Source organism: Zingiber officinale, chromosome 6A (genome assembly GCF_018446385.1).
Source record: "Zingiber officinale cultivar Zhangliang chromosome 6A, Zo_v1.1, whole genome shotgun sequence".
In the NCBI taxonomy this organism is placed as follows: Eukaryota; Viridiplantae; Streptophyta; class Magnoliopsida; order Zingiberales; family Zingiberaceae; genus Zingiber; species Zingiber officinale.
The window spans coordinates 31,787,484-31,793,764 of record NC_055997.1 but is presented as its reverse complement, the minus strand read 5'-3'; the positions used below and the strand labels follow the sequence as shown (position 1 = coordinate 31,793,764).

The 6,281-nt window shown below is 35.3% G+C and overlaps 1 pseudogene; it reads right to left on the bottom strand.

The window, feature by feature from the left end:
* Window positions 1–291: 291 nt before the first annotated feature.
* Window positions 292–5,825, bottom strand: LOC121994733 (annotated as a pseudogene).
* Between the last annotated feature and the right edge of the window lie 456 nt (window positions 5,826–6,281).

Below are 6,281 nucleotides of genomic sequence, written 5' to 3'. Positions count from 1 at the left end.
TCAAACAATGATTTGTCAGACTATTCTTGAATCATTTATTTGTGCTATTTATTATTTAAAGCATATTTTGCTCACATAATTAATAAAATGGTGTGTAATTAAAATTTAATTATTTTAAGATTAACAATTATAATTTGAAACCACCAACCATCCTAAAATCTCTCTATTTAATACGCACAGTGTTTATTTTAAAAAAATAAACAAAATAAATAAATAAATAATCATACTAAATCGATTAACTAGTCTTATTTAAGAAGGATGATTTGACCCATTAATTCATATCAAAAAAATTGAAAAATACTTCTCATACCAAAAAATTCTTGTGTCAAATCCTATAGAACAAGAGTTTGATGGATCAACCAGTAGATGTATCATAATGTTTAAATACGCGAGCTGACAATACAATATATAAAGCTAAAATACAAGAAAAAAATGTTAAATTATAGAGAATAATTTCTCTCAAATTTCATTCGCTTTCATTTGATATCTGTTTCTGTACATTTAACATACCGAAGTGTCTAAGTTTATTGACAAAACATATTAACACTAAAAACCAACTCTTGAGCCTCAAACCTTTGAATAATTGTCACATCAAAGGAGACGATCAAGGTATGAGTAGTTCCGATTGCGATTGTATTGTAGGCGACTATCGTAGGAGTTGTCTCATATGCCTATGAAGAGAGACTCTGTATCCGGACTGAATGACATGCCTGAAATCTCTCCGAAGTTCACTTCTTGCTGCTGGATGTACCCGCTACTCGCATCAAAGATGTGAACAAAATCTGCTGGCTTTGCCATCGCCATGAATTGTCCGTCTGATGTGAAGCGGATAGATCTTATTGCACCAAAGGTTGCCTCTCAGAACAGCTAGAGACTTGGATAAATTCCTCACATCCTAAACACGGCAGGTCTTGTCTTCGTTTCCGGTCGCAATTGTGTACCCATCTGGATGACATGCCGATGCAAAAGAGAAGTCGAGTGGCCTTGCAAGGTATGGATAGTCTATTGCAAGAATGTGAGTATCACAAATTTGTTTACTTGGCTAGAACTTACCAATGTAGGGTATAACAATACTCGTCTCACAAATTAGTTTTTTCTACTTCAAAAATTTCGCATTGGTAATAATGACAGTGATGATCCAAGAACTTAAACCCAGTAATTTCCGGAAAAGCCAATGAATTTCCATACACACCTTTCCTGTATGTGCGTCAAGCAATTGAGCTTCCGGATAGTCCCCCTAAACCACAAGAAGTTTTCCATCAGGACAGAGATGTATGCTGTGACAACATGATGAACCAATTTTAAAACACAATATACAGAAACCTTATAATGAATCATGATGCAGGTTTGGATATTAATTTTTGGGGCCATGGTGTTTCAATCTATCATAATTGATTTTTTGATGAAAATAATCAAGAGAGTGTTTGATTTGAGTGCGCTCTAGATGTTTTTGCTCAGAATTTAAACATAAAGCAAGACAAAATCTAGTGAATTTTTTATTGACATATTCGAGAAAGTAAATTTGAAAGTGTATGCCAATTTTTTAGATAAATGTAAAGAGTTTGATATAAGAAAGTTATGTAATTGTATCTGTAAATAAAAAGTGAAACCTATATGCAAGGAAAAAAACTAAAAGAAAAGTAGGAATACAGTATTCAAGCATCATAGGGACATGCTCAATGCTGATACTGAACATTCTTGCGCCTACATAAGAGCCATTTTAGAGGATAAATTGCTGCCTTTTTGATTCCAACACATACAAAGCAGCTTGTTTTACCTATGCCAGCCACTGACTTTTGTATACAGGCAAGATGACTTGGATTCTATTTGAGAAGATATTTTATTGCATGTTGTACAATTTTCTAGCAAATTGAGTTATCTCATACAAATATTTTCTTATTTTTTTCAAAGAATAGTGTACACACACACAAACAGACAGGCTCAATGTTGTCGATCACTCTTTAGATGATTTTACGTTATTTTGGTCACATAGCACTAATATATACTCACTTCAGAGTCATAGGTTTTAACCTAATAACTAAATATGTTTTGTCATAGTTGCCAGGCCACCTAAGAAGTGCCCAAGCCATCAATTGATTATAGATGATCCAATTAAGTACTTTAAGTTTATGTTTCATTATGGGAAGGTAGTAATTGGAGAAATATTTCTAATGGTTTTCTTGGAGAGAAAAAAGGTGAGGGAAACTGGAGTTTTTAAAATTGATTCAATAAAATAAAAACATAAAAATGAATAATTTTTTATTTTCTTTGACCATATTTAATGGATATTTAATGTGAATAGTGCTTCTTCTGCATAATTTGGCAATATCAAAAGGGTTGAAACTAGGGAATGAATTCTAGTTCCTTTTATCCCTCCCTCTATTTCCATCCAAGAAAACAAAGGGTAAGTCTCAGGAGAAATTGCATTCTTGAAGTAATTGCCTTCTCTTATATATATTGTTTTTAATTTTCACTCTCCATGCTCACGCACTAAATATTTGTAATCTTAGTGGCTTGTGTCTCCATGCTCACGCACTAAATACATTGAATTCCTCTAGGCAAGTAGAGTTGCATGCAAGATATCATAAACCTTAAAATAATATTACAGATTTATTATGAGCTCACCACAAATAATTCTAATAAATAAGACCTACATGCACAAATAGTCAATCACTGCAAAAAGTAACATAAGTAGCAAATGCATGACTTACATTCACTGGCCACTCAAAGTGAAATTCCTTGCAAGGCTGAAACTTCTCCATGTCAAAAGTCTTGGAGTCGTTATTGGAAGTCATGAAGTGAACAGCACCACTAAGTAAATTGAGTTATAAGTCAGATTAAAAAGAAATCAAACGAAGTGCTAAAAAGGCTAATTACCTGAAAGTATTATATATTTCAATGGCATTTGTGATAGCATTTTCATCCTATGTACGTTGCTCAACAACAAAAGCTTATTCCTTCTCGATCTAAATACTAAAGTTCATATCAAGTTAGGAGAACATCAAATATCTTAATATAAATATGTTTATTATTTGAAGAATGATAAAGACAAATTACTTTACAAATAATTTCCCCCTGAATCCCACCTGCTATTAGCAACTTGTCCTTTACTGCTAATGTACTAACTTAAGTCTGAGAAAATCCTTCTAATATAATTCCTTGGTGTTTCTAGAAAAGCAAAGATGAACAAGTTATACAGAATTTAAAGAAATGATAAAGAATAGCTACAAGTAATTAGCAGACAATTCATCATCAACAGAGATGAACCTAACATGGCGCTACATGTCCTGATAGATTCATAACTTCAAACTTATTACAATTTAGTGCTGACCAGTGAAGCACAGACTAGCATGACATTAAGTAGACATCATGTTTGGATGTAGCCCAAACTAAATTTCTTAGCTGAAAAAAGAATATTTGAGAGATAAGAAACTATCATACTCGGACATAGTTTCAACAAAATTCCATGTTTCTTTTCTGATTTCGAATTTTATATTAGGCACGGTTGTTAATAATCTGCATTGGCATTACAAATAACCCCAAGTATTTAGCAACCCCATCAGTGGGATTGGTGGATTTTTTTTTAACAAAAACAAAGGTAAAGGGAAAAACAATAATTATGTGTATATTTTCAAATATAAGATAGCAATCATGTTCAAGAACTAACACAAACAGATTGTTCAGAACCAAATGACCATAATTATTGCTCACCTGGAAATGGAGAACAGTTGATTTTACAGATATTGTATTTTGCCAAAAATCATAATAACTACTTCCTTTCTCTGTTGGGTTGCAATCCTATATGCAAGATTGGCATATATGTAAGAACCATAACATGACAACGATTAGATAGTCAAGGATTTCTGAAGAATTTCTGCCTTTTCTGAATCTGTTCCAGAGTTTGGTACATTCTCATAATTCTTATATTGCTTCAATCTGGTTACTGGATGGTACTCCCTTGTAATGTTTATCCCATTCCATGATATCCCTTGGATATCTCTCCCTCTTCTTGCTTGAGCGGCTGAAATGTCAGCTATGGAAGAGATGAATAATGAGATAATGATGATATTGACTTTGAAATAGCCTAAATTAGAACAGAGTATCACGAAAACAACAAATTAGTATATGAGACATACAAATAGGCCATATCTTTCATCATCAAAATTTCCTTCGTCCATCTCTCTTCCTTGAGACTCGACATCTCCGTCATCCTTTGGATCATCTATCTTATAGTATTTCTGTGAATTTATCAACATAGTTTTGAGATTACTCCACACTTGCAAAAGTTTGTCAGACATTTGTGAAATTAAGCAAGCTGGAACTACTAATTAGTGGGTAATATCAACTATAGATTACATTTGCATAACAAACACAAACAGTGAAAAAGCAATTGTTCCATTCTCCCATTAACAGTCCGTGATACAGGATGATCTAAAAAAATTAAGAAAGAAAACTGGATGCATAAGAAACATTTCGGAAGAAACATGAGTAATTCTTGAAAGTAAATAAAGAAAGAAATTGTAGCAATACTTTACCATAATGACAATGTTCTATGCATAATTAGCCAAAGATTACAAGCCACAGTTGCAGTTCCGTCTCTACCAGTCCAAATGAAGCATAATATCGACAAAGATGTTCTGAACTTAATGCACTAAAAGGTGAAATCAAGCTAGTCCAAAAAAAAAAAATCGACAAGGGCCATGGAGTGCTTCATATTACTCACGTCAAAAGAAAGATGTATTCATTCGAACAAAAGACGCAAAATTTGAATGAACCATGCAAGGGCTGATTTTGCATTTGATCATCAGAAATCGTAACAATTGGTCGGAAAAACTGCCGATCAGAACTAAATCCCTAATCACGAACTGTAGCCGCATCTTCAACCGAGCACAGGCACAATTCACCACAAAGATCAGACCTTTACTTCTATCAAAGAGGCGGAATGAGAAGCAGAAGATCACACACGAAACCCTATCACATTTGAAGACCATGCAAATAGTAGGCAATAAAAAGCAAGAATATTATTATTAATTTTTTTTTGGACAATCCGCACCTCGTTTTCCTTCTTTCCAATTGCTGACGGAGGCGATGATTTGCACCAAACCTTGGCCTGCGAGTCCGACGTTTTCGAAGCGTGAAGGCGTCGGAAATAAACAATTCCTTCTCCGATTACTTTCTTCGTTTTCTTTTCTAACTTCTCCCTGAAGCGAATGATACGGGCCGTCGCCTACGATTGCAAGAAAGCGACGGGCGTCATCGTTGATCCATGGATTTATAATTTACAGGCTTACAGCTTCGGCATGAACGATCTCGCCCTCCGATTCATGCTCTGCTCTCTTGGATGATTCCTGTTGCGGCTATATTAATTGCTTTGACTGAATTTTGAATTCTCAGAAAATGTGTTGATCGATTTGTATTAATTAATTAATTAATAATTAACGGGCTCAATTAGCAATGGGCCAGTGTAAGTGGGCCTCTCTTCGGCATATTAATTTACAATTTCGGGGGAAAAAAAAATGCTGGCGTTCGCACGATCGAAACGAAATAAATAACTAAACCGGGCGTGCCAAATGATTAGGGTTTCATTGCCGCATCTTCGGGTGGCGGGGAGCTGCCCGGGCTTGGGGCCGCGGAGTCTGGTGTAGATGGCACCGCGGCGGCGGAGGCAGGAGGCGACGGCGACGGGCAGTAGACTTCGGGCGAGGAGGAGCCAACGCTGAGTCGGTGGCGCTGGGTTTCGCGGAAGACGAAGGTCGGGTGGGGTTCGGGCCGTCGGCAGCCGCGGCGGCGAGGAGGATGACGGCGAGCGCGGTGGCACGATCCATTGAGAGGGAGAAGACGCACGAGGCGAGGCGGGGCGGGGAGGGAGCCAAAGGAGGATTGGTTTATACGGAGGAGAAGGAACGGCGTTTCTTCCGACGTTTGAGGAATGAGGAGGAAGACCGAAAACGACGGCGGCGCTGTTGGGGTGTCACAGACATTAATTATTTATTTACCTAAATGGAACATCGACGGTTTATTTCGGTAATATATATATATATATATATATATATATATATATATATATATATATATTATGCGCTGTATACTATGCGCGCAGCATATAAGATTTATTTTATTTTATTTTATTTTTTAAATTTTAAATTAAAAAAAATAATATTTTTTATATAAATCTCTAATACATAAATATATCTCCTAAATATATTATAATATTTCATAAATATTTAAATTTATTTCATTTTTAATTTTTCTTTTTTACTAAACATTATAATCCAATTAGG